This window comes from Dermacentor andersoni, chromosome 8, assembly GCF_023375885.2.
Source record: "Dermacentor andersoni chromosome 8, qqDerAnde1_hic_scaffold, whole genome shotgun sequence".
Taxonomy (NCBI): domain Eukaryota; kingdom Metazoa; phylum Arthropoda; class Arachnida; order Ixodida; family Ixodidae; genus Dermacentor; species Dermacentor andersoni.
This window is the reverse complement of record NC_092821.1, coordinates 62,888,085-62,901,027: the sequence shown is the minus strand read 5'-3', so window position 1 is coordinate 62,901,027 and position 12,943 is coordinate 62,888,085. Positions and strand designations below refer to the sequence as shown.

The 12,943-nt window shown below is 43.2% G+C and overlaps 1 pseudogene; it reads left to right on the top strand.

Moving 5' to 3' along the window:
• The first annotated feature begins 614 nt into the window (after window positions 1–614).
• Window positions 615–11,339, top strand: LOC126527914 (uncharacterized; annotated as a pseudogene).
• Window positions 11,340–12,943: the final 1,604 nt, after the last annotated feature.

Genomic DNA, 12,943 nt, shown 5'->3' with positions numbered 1-12,943 from the left:
GGCGCAAGGAGTACCTGGATCGTGACAAGTTCTTCCAGGTGCCTGTGTCAAGTCTTTACAAGCGACTAAAGGACCACGCCGCAGCAGCGTCAAATGTCGCGAGCACAAGTCGCAGCAACGGAGACGACTCTCCGGCTTCGGCAGAAACCAGCGCATTGTGTTTCGCACACAGCGACGACGACGATTACGATGGTGCCAATGGCAGTGCGGGTACAGTTCCGTGCCGTTCTGCGTCCAGTAGCACGCACACACGAAGTGACGACGAGCAAGGGAGCTCTGAAGATAGTAGTGAGGAGAGCGACGGCTTTGAGGAGGCACAGTCTGAGGACGGAGGCAATCGCCAGTTTTCTGGCTTTAGCGAGGAAACCCTGCCAGGCTCACAAGTCACGAAAGCTGGCGCAATTGCAACAGTTATGGCATACGCTATTGCCCACGGTCTCACTTGAACGGCACTATGTGATCTTTCAAAGCTTATTACCTTTCTCTTTGGTGCCAGTGTATTGCCGCGCCGCGAATACATGATTCGCAAGCTTTGGAGGAATGAAGCAGAAGAAGTGCTGCGGTACTATTGTGTATGCGAAACATGCAGCACAGTAATGACTCCACAAGGTAAAATGGCACAGTGCCAAATTTGCGAGCATACTGAAAGACTTCAGGCCCTGAAAGCGCAAGGCTCATTTTTTATCATCCTTGACTTCCACAAACAGCTCAGCTTTTTGATAGAAAAAACGAAATGTGAGTTAGAGTAGAGTTTGGTAAAAGCACGACTGCCGGCATCGAAAATAAGTGATATCACAAATGCTCCGTGCTATGCTAAACTGAAGAAGGCAAGAAGCCTTGCAGATGATGACTTGGCGCTGACCATAAACACCGATGGCAGCCCAGTCTTCAAGTCCTCAAAAACATCTGTGTGGCCTATTCGGTTCATTGTTAATGAACTGCCACCGCACTTGCGGTTCAAGCACCCGGTAGTTGCAGGACTTTGGTTTGGTAAGTCGCATCCAAACATGCAACTCTTCCTTGACAAGTTTGTGCAAGAAGTGAACAGCACGAAACCAGTGACATGGACTTACCAGGCCTTTCGTGCTGTGTTGTTCTGTGGATGCACCTGCAAGGGCAGCTGTGCTAAACATGGTGCCTTTCAGCGGCTACTTTGGATGCCCCTGGTGCCTTATAAGGGGCGAGCATGTGGAAGGTGAGTAGTATATGTCACTTTCTTGCACTCTTCTCTAGAACCAACTAAGTGCAAAAAGGAGTTCTGCGTGTCGGAAAAGATGCACTCTTTGCGGTGTTTTATACAATTTTCACATTTCTTATTTTCTTTAGGGAGCATGAGATACCTCACAGATGAGCCAGTTGAGGCAAGGACATCGGACCTCGTCAGAAGAGATATGAAGATGGCACTTGATTACGAAGATGTCATCAATGGTGTGAAAGGACCATCAGCATTGATGAACTTGAAAGGCAGCAAAAGCTAATTGTTGTCCTGTCAATTTCCTTATCATTGTTAACTGATTGCTTAACTGATACGGTGCTGCACGGAGCATTTCTTATTGCAATTGAGTCTACTCGGCATCTAATTTCTTGATCGTGATTGCCTCCTGTGCATAGGCTGCAAGAATCAATTGCAGTCAAGCAGTGAGATCTGGCTTTGTCGCAAACAAAAATGCGCAGCCTTAATTTTGCTATTCGTTTGTGTGTTGTCTAAGGAACATGGTATTGCATATGACATTCTTGACTGGTGTCATAAGAGCTGTCCATCAAACTAGATGTGCGAGTAGATCGCAGTGGCTACTTTTATGTTTTAGCACATAGACTGATTTCACCACATTCAGAGCACATTTACCAGGGCCCTGTAAGCACCACGATGACAGTATCCTTGGCGCTTTCACACACTTAAGTTCAAGGCAACATTAAGGCGAATGCTGAGAGCAAAGCCATTGGGGATTTTCCTGGTGCAGTTCAGTGGGTATTTGGGAGAGTGCAGTGCTTCTGCTCTGCCCCACTTCAATTGAAGAATATTTTTGTTCTCGCTTCCCTGATTATTGATGTCTAGGGGTAAATTTGTCACGCAGCATATGCAAAATGCTTCTTACTATAGTTGTCATTCAGCTTGCCAACGACTACCACTATGGGCATGCTTTTTGGCTGCAGTGTCCTAGTGAATCTCACCGTAAAATTTTGTCTTATCTGTTTTACCACAAGTGCGTAATTGTAATTACTGTGCTCATTCATAATAAATTGCACCATAGCCCTCAATTCGCTTGGTCACCGATCAAACTTAAAAAAGCGGTGGAACACCTGTGATGAAAATAATAAAAAAGAAAGACAGCACAACCTTTCCTTTGCAATCGAGAGTTTGGCAAGAGCCCATCTTGTCGAGATGAAACATGACAAAGACATATACCGACCAAGTAAAACTTAAAAAAAGAAAAAACAATACATTGCGCCTTCCATACGGAAGATTTTTCTTTAAAGCAAGGCTTTACGGCTTAAGACAAAATGCTTTACTTGATTGGTGTATGTCTTTCTTTGTCAGTACCTCCTTTACTGAAGAGCTTTGGTTAACATGAATTTACTTTTCTTAGTCTGCGTCATTGTCCCCAAACCCATCAAATGACTGAAACGTTTGCGTTGGATCCAACAATTGGGTTCCTTGTACTAGGGCTGTAGGGGCGTGCAATCTTCTGACTGTAAAACACCAGCACCAGTTCACAATTCACCTGGTTCGCCGATGCCGCTCCACAACCTCAACATTAAAAAATTTTCCTCACTGTATAGAAGGGCATGCTACCTGGCTGTCAAGTACAGACCACCTACCAAAGCACTCCACACCAAATCTACATCGGGATCCGGGACATCTTGCAACTGATGCCTCTGAAATAACTAATGACTGTAAAAGGCCGTGCAAAGTTATGCAAAAAGTGGCTAAGTTGGTGCCACTTCAGGCAGCAGCAGACATGCGGATGAACAATACGTTTTGTGATCCTCATTAAATTACAGTTTTCTTTAATTTCACAAAAAGATCATATTTAATAAAGGAGGACATGAACCTCGTGTAGTAGTGAACAGGGTGGAGAGAGGAAGGAGGCATTTCTTGGTAGTTGGTACCAAGTTAAGTCGCAGGAAAAGTGGAGGCGGTCACTTGCATGGATAGGGGTGCTTGCTTGTAATATTATGGTATGTATGCTTAGGCTGAGGAAGTACAAGTTAGCAGAAGTAGGACATGTTGTTGGCAATATATTTAGCTAAACATGAGCTATCATTGGCACATGCATAATTCTCATTGGCTCCTAATTTTGGCAAAATGAAATTGTGTAACAAATGTTTGCACCAGGTGTTTGTGTCGGTTTGTTTACTTTCATAAAATTGTGTCCTCTGGTGCAGTCACATGTTCTTGTGGGTTGTATGCAAGGTGAAAAAGGTCTAATGTGTTTCTGTTATTCTTAGCAAGCAATTGTGTTGTTATGTCATATGAATATTGCATTACGGGGAAAAAGTGCGAAGAAACAAGACAACAAAGACGTACAGGACAAGTGCTGTCCATTTTTTGGTGCTGTTTCCCTGTAATGAAGCCATACCCACAAGCTCTAGTTCAGACCCTTTTAAATTCATGTTAGTTATCCCGTCACTGGTGTGTCCTATGACAGTGTTTACATTTTTCTTTTTACATTTCTTTTTGTCCTTGTTTAGTATGTCTTCAGTTGCATTATTTTGTTAGTATTCTTGATTAGGTGCCCTTCAAGGAGTACGAAGTGTCCTTGCGCTGTTATGAAGAGTGCCTTGTGGGACCAGTCAAGCTGTTTGTGGCTGCTTTTAGTCAAGTGTTTGTTTCTAGTGTATACTGTAAAAATAAAATTTCAGTTGAGCTAGACAGCACCTCAGTGGCATGAGCGCTATGCACTGCTCTTAACTTCATAATATTTTGACCGTTAAATTTTAAAGCGAAATGAAAAGTTTTGCTGCTAAAAATGACAAAAGACATAAGGAGAAAACAGTACTTCCCTTTTTGACTATTATCGCTTGTGGAATCAATTCACAGTGAATTGGAAATACCTCACTCAAATTTCAATGTTTTCATAAGTTGCTGCTGCTTCACATTGAATCGAACCCAACCTGGCCAACTTTCACCATTTTAACAAGTAGATGCCTGTACTTCTGCTAGCAGTTGGTTAGTTGGATGAATGCAATACCTGCAGCTCATATTCTGAAATTTTATTTGCATGTATTTTGCACAGTATGCTACGTTGATCTAACAATGCTAGGAACTGGCCTGACTCGCACAATGCACACTTTCTTTATATGTTTGGATCTCGTGAACGGTCTAAGTGTTGAGTACATGCACTGTGTACTTCAAGGTGTCACTAAACAACTGACTGAGGCGATCCTGACTTCTACGAACAGCAACCAGCGCTTCTATGTTGGTAATGTAGCAACTTGAAGTTGTATGCAGCTTATTTCAGTGTTGTTTGAGCATTCACGTGTCATTTGGATATTCTGGTGCATAGCTTGGAGTGTAGCATGACTGCCTACATTGAGGACGGCAGAACAGCAGTCATCAAAAAAGCATTGTGTGTCCAGTATGCAAAACAAAAAGCTGGCTACAACAACAGTAACTGCTTCTTATGAACACAAGTTGAGGTCCCAGTTAGTCACAGACACTAGCACATCCTCCAGCATGTAATCATAAATAAGTACTGTTCATGCACTTAAAGGGATAAAAAAGTGATTTTTAGGAGCTCCTTTTCTGTGGCAAAGTGCAGAATATATCCCCATAGGTACCTAAGGACACGGTGGCTGTTTTCTAAAATGATGTAAAACTCTTTTAAACAATCCACCTTTCTCATGTGTGATGGTGCATGTGCCCTGCCCTAGCGGATAAATCGCAAAACATTTGGAATGCACGTTTTAGCAGCTGTGCAGCCTGATATCAGGGAACAGTTCACCGAAAAAAAGGACCTGCACAGATGTGCACTGCAGCAGACACTCGTGCTGTGTAATGCATTGGAACTCCACTGGTATGTAGCTTTACGCCAGTGCAGTGCTGATAATGTCTGTAGTGTAAGACTGTAACTCCACCTAGAAATAGCAGCCAGGGCTTCGTCCGGATTGTAACGTGAAACATGTAGTTGCTACACTGTATTGATGGCTAGCAAATTCATTGATAAACGCTTTCGTTACACTTGGGAGACACTTCAAAAACGTCACATTGCTGACAAAGTCTTCTTGCAGCATTGGCCCCCTTTTGCTGGTGATGGCAGCAGGTGCCTGCCTTCATGAGCTCGTTTAAGGCATGGTAACACTGGGACGATAAGAGATTGACAAGGCACTGCGACGCCAACAACTGGCCAACTATTCAGCACAGTGTGTCATTGACACGATTTTATCAGAATAGGTCAACAATGACGCAACCGACAGGCACGAGTTCTCATAGCGTGACTGTCTTTGTCAATGGGACAGACAAAATTGTTTACCATGATCGCTCAACTGAACCCCCAGCGATCAGCCACCGAACCGACAGTGCGATATCCACAGCACCTTTGTTTGTTTAAATATCATGTAAAAATTAGTTGAAACATGCCTTCAAACTCGAAATGCACAAGCTTCAGTCCTCTCAAGCTGTGCACATGAAGTTTGAACAAAAGTTGATCCTGCTTAGTGGAAGTTAGGTTAGGCCTGGCTCTGTGCAGGTCATGCACCGACTAACTGTACACCTGAACTTAAAACTGGCTGTGTTCCGAGGCTCCGAAGACGTTCAGCATTTTTCCAGATCTAGCATTCTGTAAACTTTTGCGTTAGATTGTAGGTTTAGAAGCGTGTTTATAGGAGTATGTTTATATAGGTCAATTACTCACAGGGGACACTGATCACGAGAAGCAAATTTACCAAAGAATACAAACAGATTAAGTTGTGGTCTATTAGAATTAGGAATGGCTGCCAGGGTAAGTGCAATTGAGAAATGCAAAAAATTAGGTGGGGTGATGAAATGAGAAAATTTGCAGGCACAAGTTGGAATCAGCTTGCACAAGACAGAGTAATTCGAGGTTGCTGGGAGAGGCCTTTGTCGTTCCGCCAGTGTACATAAGAGTGGGCTGATTATGATGACGATGGTAGTACTTGTGAGGTCGTGTGGTACGTAATGGTTTTCATGATGTACATTGTGTCACCATGTCACCATGTGTACTTTTTGCAGCTTGCTGCACCAATTTCAATGTAGAATATTTTGTTTTAGATGTAGTTCCATGTGCTTTTTTGATCACCATGACTCATTGCATCGAATGACTAGTCATCGCTCAATTTAAACCTAATAGGCACTCTTTTGAAGCAAAGGCTAAATAAAGCTAGTTGCTTATTGATTACAGGCAGGGTCTTTTATTTCAGGTTTAATATTTCGGTGAAATTTGGAAGGAGGCAGGGAGTAGAAATCCGCAGAGTGTCTTAGTTTAAGAATAAAACCACACAGAAATTGTGGTTTTGGCTACCTGGCAGCCCAAAGTATAGGATGTACCTGGTAACTTTCACAAACGATTTAACACATGTATTCTCCTCTTTGGATATCAGCATATTTAGATTGGCAAAATTCACTGGTACATGTTATAGCAAAGAGCTATTTGCAAGTCATAAAAAATTGCAAGGCATAAAAAAATTAACTAAAAACAAGAGACATGTTTGGCAGTGCCATATTTATTTTGTTCTCTGCACTTAACAATGGAAAAAAACTATATTTGTGCACATGGTGCGATGCTTCACCTTGTTTCGCGTGCCCTTGTTGATGTTCATTATCACAAGAGCATTTCGGTGTTCATTACAAAACCTGTTAGGTCCTTAGTCCGTCTCTTTGTCGTGTTATATATATATTTTTTGGTATTGCACCATATGTTCTTGCAACAAAATTATTTGAATGACAACTAGCCAAGTCCGCCACCCTTCATTTGAATGGAACTTAGTTGAGTAAATTGCCTTAAACGTCACAGCTACCATTGACAACGCAGAGCATTGTCGGTGCTGCACTCAATTCCTTGTGCATTATCATCACCATTTACAACAGAATTCGACGTTGGGCTAGTTGGATTTCTACTAGCTTTCCCACTTAGTTTTTCTGTGCGAGAACCGCATTTCTACCACCATTTACATGTGTGAGATGTGTTCGAAATGCAATGCAATGAACCATTGTCATAGTCATGTAAATGCCATGACTTGAGGTGCTGTCAACTGTAACTGTGACACGATTGCTTTTTACTTGAGCACACTTCGTGGCTGCATAGCGTATGACATGCATTCACATGAGGTGAATTCAAGTTCAGCCGTGCATTATATTAACAAATGCACATGCAATATTAAAAAAGGGGGTCATAATTCATCTTTGAGGTAAGTTTGATGTTTAGAGCCATATCTGGAAATGTAGCTGTAAGCATGAAGATCACAATGTACTTCCTTGGTTTTGTTGAGACGTGTTTTTGGTAATAATTTTTTGTTATAGGTGACTAACTCTACATTATTGCTGTTTGCAGGTGCGCCTTCAGTCGCTGCGAGGATAGAGTCGCGGCTGCTTGCCATAGAGCCCCCACACTGCGTGGCCAGGCTGCCACGCCCGCTCAAAGATCGTGGCCACTGTAAGGCATCTGAGTGGAGGCAATGGATATTGTTTTATGGACTCCCTTGCTTTGATGGTATTCTGCATCCTGAGTATTGGAAGCACCTGTCTCGGCTCTCGGAACGCATTCACATCCTTGTTCAGGAAGAATTGGGCGCCCGTGACATTGACAGAGCAGGTAATTCTCATTTGACCGTGTTATTAGTAATACTGCATTTAATTCTGAAGCACTGCTGTTTCATAGTGTGTTTATGTGCTTAGGCACATGTGCATGATTTTGTGCAGATCCCACGCGCTGTGAGAATCAATGTAAGCGAAGCTTTCTTCGCTGGTTCCTTTGATCGAGCATAGTTAGTGGTGATTTACGGTGAATGCTTAATTACTTCAACCTTTAGTCCAACACGAGAGTCTGGAGTTTATGTTAAACAATACCTTGCGTACTCCACTGCTGTTCGTCTACGCAGCACACATAACAAACATGGCACATCTTATCATGGCAGAAGCATAAACTTCAGGATCACAGGGCTGTACGTGCCCAAACCACAATCAGATTTTGAGGCAGGCTGTAGTGGCGGACTCTGGATTAAGTTGACACCATGGTGTTCTTTAACGTGGCCCTAAATCTAAGTGGGCAAGCGTTTTTTTCTTTCGCCCCCGTCAAAGCGCAGCTGCCGCGGTCGGGGTCAGATCCATGACCTCGAGCAATGCCATACCCCCAAAGCTACCACGGCGAGCACAGAAGTGTTGATCTGACGTGTGACCGCTTCTGTTGTGTCACCAAGACCCTCCGGTGTGCTTTAATTAATGCGGCTCTGCTTCTGCACGCCGTGCGTAAGTTGTCCGCTAGAGATATTTGCATGAGTTTATTTTTCAGATATAGCAGAAGCGCACCCTACCATGCCTTGAACTTAAGTTTATCTAGTTTCCTCGCAACCGCTGTCTTCTCTAAGGACCATTTAATTAGGTGAGGAGGAAAGTTTGCGCAATAAGCCTTTCCTCCTCTCTGGCTTGTGCGCGTCGGCGCGGCGCAGCTTGTACGTGTTGCTATTGCGTGCTGCAAAACCATTTGGAGATGTTTTAGCTTGTTCTCTCTGAAATGTATGTGATGTCAGTGCATACAAGGTCGTCGAGGAACCACTTTCTAGCCATTCGTCACAGCAGTAACTACAATACGCGGAAACTTCTCTTCAGTGCACAAACAAGCGACGTGCATCATCAGCCGCGGTGTGTGTACGTGCTGTGAGCTATTTTGTCTATATCCATATGCATTCGACAAAGAAAACCGGTGTCTGTGAATTACCAGTGTGAATTGGAAAATCATCTCACTGTCTGATCGCTTGGTGTGGGAATTAAAACGTAAAAATGCATGCTCGTGTACGGCTGACCCAATGCATCTCCGAGCCGTCTAAGCGCCAATGGGTATGAAATATTTGCGTCAGTCACCGGCATCCTTCTCTTGGCTTTCAAGTTTAGTAGACTTGAAGTCCACAAGAAGGATGTCGGATGAGAAGGATGATTTCAAGACTAGTAGACTTGAAATCACTGTGAAGTGTCTATGCTAGCCTGCTGTCTGAGGCTGATGGCTTTTCTCAATACAGCAATCACTGCAGTTCGTAAAACTTCGTAGACTATATAAGCTTTGTGGTTTGGCATTGCGTTTTTTCTCTGTAAAACAGCAATATCCGAAGGGGATCGAATAAAATGAATCTGGCAACTATTTCTTAGAACAGAATTTCTATAAGACAGGTGGTTGCTAGGATGAGACGAAAAAGAAAACAAAAAAGTATCAGTTCTTATTCTCTTCTTTTGCAAGAAAAAAAAGAGAAAATCTTCTAACGCTACAATAAAACCTCGCATGGTCATGCCGCATGCTTGGACCATGTGTTATATAGAACAAAGCGATCTATAACCCAGCATTTACCACTGGTTCGGAAAATCACGCAGTCTGCAGATGATCACTTAACCACTTGAAAAGTGTAATTCACATTGTACAGTATGCTGTTATTATGAACCAGAACTAGTTTATTCGTGGGCAGAAACCTCGTCCAACAAAAGAAGTATATAGCCGTGAAATCTATCTGCAGATAACAGTTTGAAGGCCTGAAAAATTAAACAGCACAACTTATTCTGTAACAGAAGAGAACCCACGCTTTTGGGATTGTCATATGCTTCGAAACTATGCATCGCTGCTAAACCATAGTTTAGAATCACAGCGAGAATGCCGCAGTGAGGTCACTTTAATGAAACGAATTTCTAGAAATTCGAAACTGATCTTCGACGCCGAAATTAGGCTCAAACACGCGCACACATCATGTTTGGTGCTCCGTCCGCCTCAGCGCTGCAGAAACTCCGGCCATGCTGACTTCAATTGCTTGAGTACGTCTCACAGAACTGTTTCCCGTGCAGCAGATGCCAGGTCATGCAAAGCCGATCGCGTGAGTGCGAGAACCACCAGAAACTGCCGGCGATTGTAGGCTTGGCATACAACACAGAGTGCTCGCCCAAGCCGACATGCCGACTGTCCATAGATGGTGCCACTGCATACGCAGTATGGCAGCGCCCATGAAACGATGGTCGATAGTAGTAGCGTTTCCTTGCCTCCTCAGGTCACCTTTTCCCTATATCACCCCCCTTGTATTTGTATGAGAACGGTGAGCAAAGGTTGGCAATGCTGTTATTCACTCATTTTGCGACTGCGTCGGTTCTACTCATTCTCTGCCTCCTCTCCTCCTCCTCTCCTCCTCCTCTCATCCATTCTATCTAGCTTCCCTCGGCAGACTTGCACTTTAGTAGAAAAGTAAGCGCACGGGGGGTCATGGATAATTACAACTGTCAAGAGGCAAATTGGCAATGCCCAGGTAGCTTCAGAGGACATTGTGCACATTTGACACGATGTGGTCTAGAAGAGTTTCTCACATCTCTTTTCTTCTTGCCACGCTACTTCCATGCATATACACGCGCTGAACCACCTCTCGACACGGTGCGCCAGACAGCAGTGGGAAAGTCGAAGGAAGATGCAAAGGAAACTTTGCTTTAATAAAGAAACCTAGGCGGTCACGATTAATCTGGAGTGCCCTACATTTGGCATTCCTCATAGCCTACAGCACAGCTGGTGGATGTGAAAACCCATAAGTTAATTGTAAATTCTGTTTAATGTTAACAGAACTTAGATTAGACGAATAATTATTGGAGTGTGTTAATGCCCTTTCGAAGTGCTGTCAAACACTTGCAACATCTTAAGGCAATGCTTTTTTTTTTCAGAGGCCCTCCTGAGCAATTTCGTTTGCCGCTGCAAGACATTATACGGCACAGCAGTCATGACGTTCAATGTCCATGCGCTACAACACTTGGCAAACTGTGCTCGCTCACTGCGACCACTTTGGCCACATTCGGCGTTTGCATTTGAGGGGGGAATGGAAGCATTGTGCGCCTCGTGTCAGCTGCAAACGGGCTGCCACGGCAGATAACTGAACGAGTCATCATGGCACAAAAGCTGAATCAGCTGATAGAAAGTCCCCTGTTATCTATTCAAGAAAGAGAGCTTTGCAATGAGTTCATTGGGTACCCACCCATAAAAAAGGCATTACATGTTTGCAATTTGACTTTGCTGGGAAAAGGAAAAGTTACAGCTCTCATTGCTAACGAACAGGACAAACTTCACCATTCTTGTGGGATATCCATAGCAAGGGCAGTGGAGTATGAACGTTTCATTATGAAGAAACAAGTATTTCACAGCACTGCCTAACAAAGGGCAACAAAATCTGACACGAGATTCATCAGAACAAACAGTGGCTGCTAGAAATGCATTGAAAAGATATTCTTTGTAAAAGAGGCAGAAATTTGTGCTCTCTTCTGCAGGCCACAAATTATTGCAGATGCAACTGCAGTGCCTCCTCACATTAAGGAATGCTGCTTGTCACCAGACATAAATTTAGCTTTATTGCTTCCAGAGGAGGTGGCTGACCCCTGTATGTATATCAATTTTACAAATGAAGGAAAAACATTCATTTGTGCCTTGCCAAACAAAATTGAAAGAGATTGAATTTGTTTGTGAATGCATGATGAGAGAGGGCCCATAAAGGAACGAGAATTTTTCACTCAGGTGGGAGAGGGATGTTAACACCGATGCACATCACTAGGTGCACATGCTGCGCTGTCATCTCCATAGGCAAGCAGTGGCCTTGTGAAAAGTTATGTCTGCTCACTGCATTGCTTTCTTATAAGCCTCTATTGACTGCATCAGTTTTGTTGTGGTGGACATAACATCTGTGCGTTTAGTTCATTTCCGTCCTGAGAAATTGTTTGACATAAAAGGGCTTGTTAATTTTAAATTTGCACCACAAGTTCAGGTAGTCGACCGGCATATTTACAGTGACCAGCATATTTACAGTATTTACAAGTAGTTATGTGATGTGGTTAGGAGTAAATGCCTTATTCTGTGAATGTGCAGTGGGCTTGTGCACCACAGCAGTACCTTTGCCAACACAGCACTCAGCATGTGGAACTTCTTGACAAAATGTGGGATGGCAACCGTACAACGTCCCTGCTCCTCAGATCTTGCCCCCTGCAACTAATTTCCAAGGCTAAAGCAAGTGCGTAGCTTTTTGTATGTCATTTTTCCTTTTCTGCAAAGCAGCAAATTTTTGATATTTTTAATGATTCATTCCTCGTTAACAGCTTTCATTTCTGAAATAGCAGTGCGTTTCCTATTTTCTGGTGCCAATTACTGTCAATTTTTTTTCCTGTTTTTGAGTATATCAATGCATGGCCAAGGAAAAATAATATGAAACATCCTATTTTTTGGCATGGAAGCCAAACGGTGCTTTTCTTGTTCTCCATGTGGTAACTGGCATTGAGGAATGGCAATTGCTGAGGCACAGGCTACAATGTGTTTCTGTTGAGCCGTATCCTTGCAAGGGAGGTTGGCAAAGGTTTACATTATTACTCGCTATGATCAGCACTACTTGGATAAAGCTCCGAACATGACATGCTAGAGCTTGCCGGGTCTAATTGTTTAGTTGAATGGAACAAACATCAAAAAACACAATTCTAGCAATGAAAAATGTGCAGGTCTTCGTTGTATCTTGCAACTCTGTGCTGCCATATTAAAAATCCAGGGGAACCAGATTTCTGCTTGTTCCCGCCAACAAATGTAACCCAAAAGATAACATTATAGTTCGTGTGAACCTGGCACAATCTAGAGGTGCTGCGTTCATACCAAATTAATTGCACTTTTCATTTGTCTGTGACAAACGCAAGTGAAACTTGTCCTTGGCAGAAAAAGGGTTAAGAGAAAGCCTCTTTAGAATATAGAGGAGCTAAAGATGAAAACAAATGAAGCACTGAGGG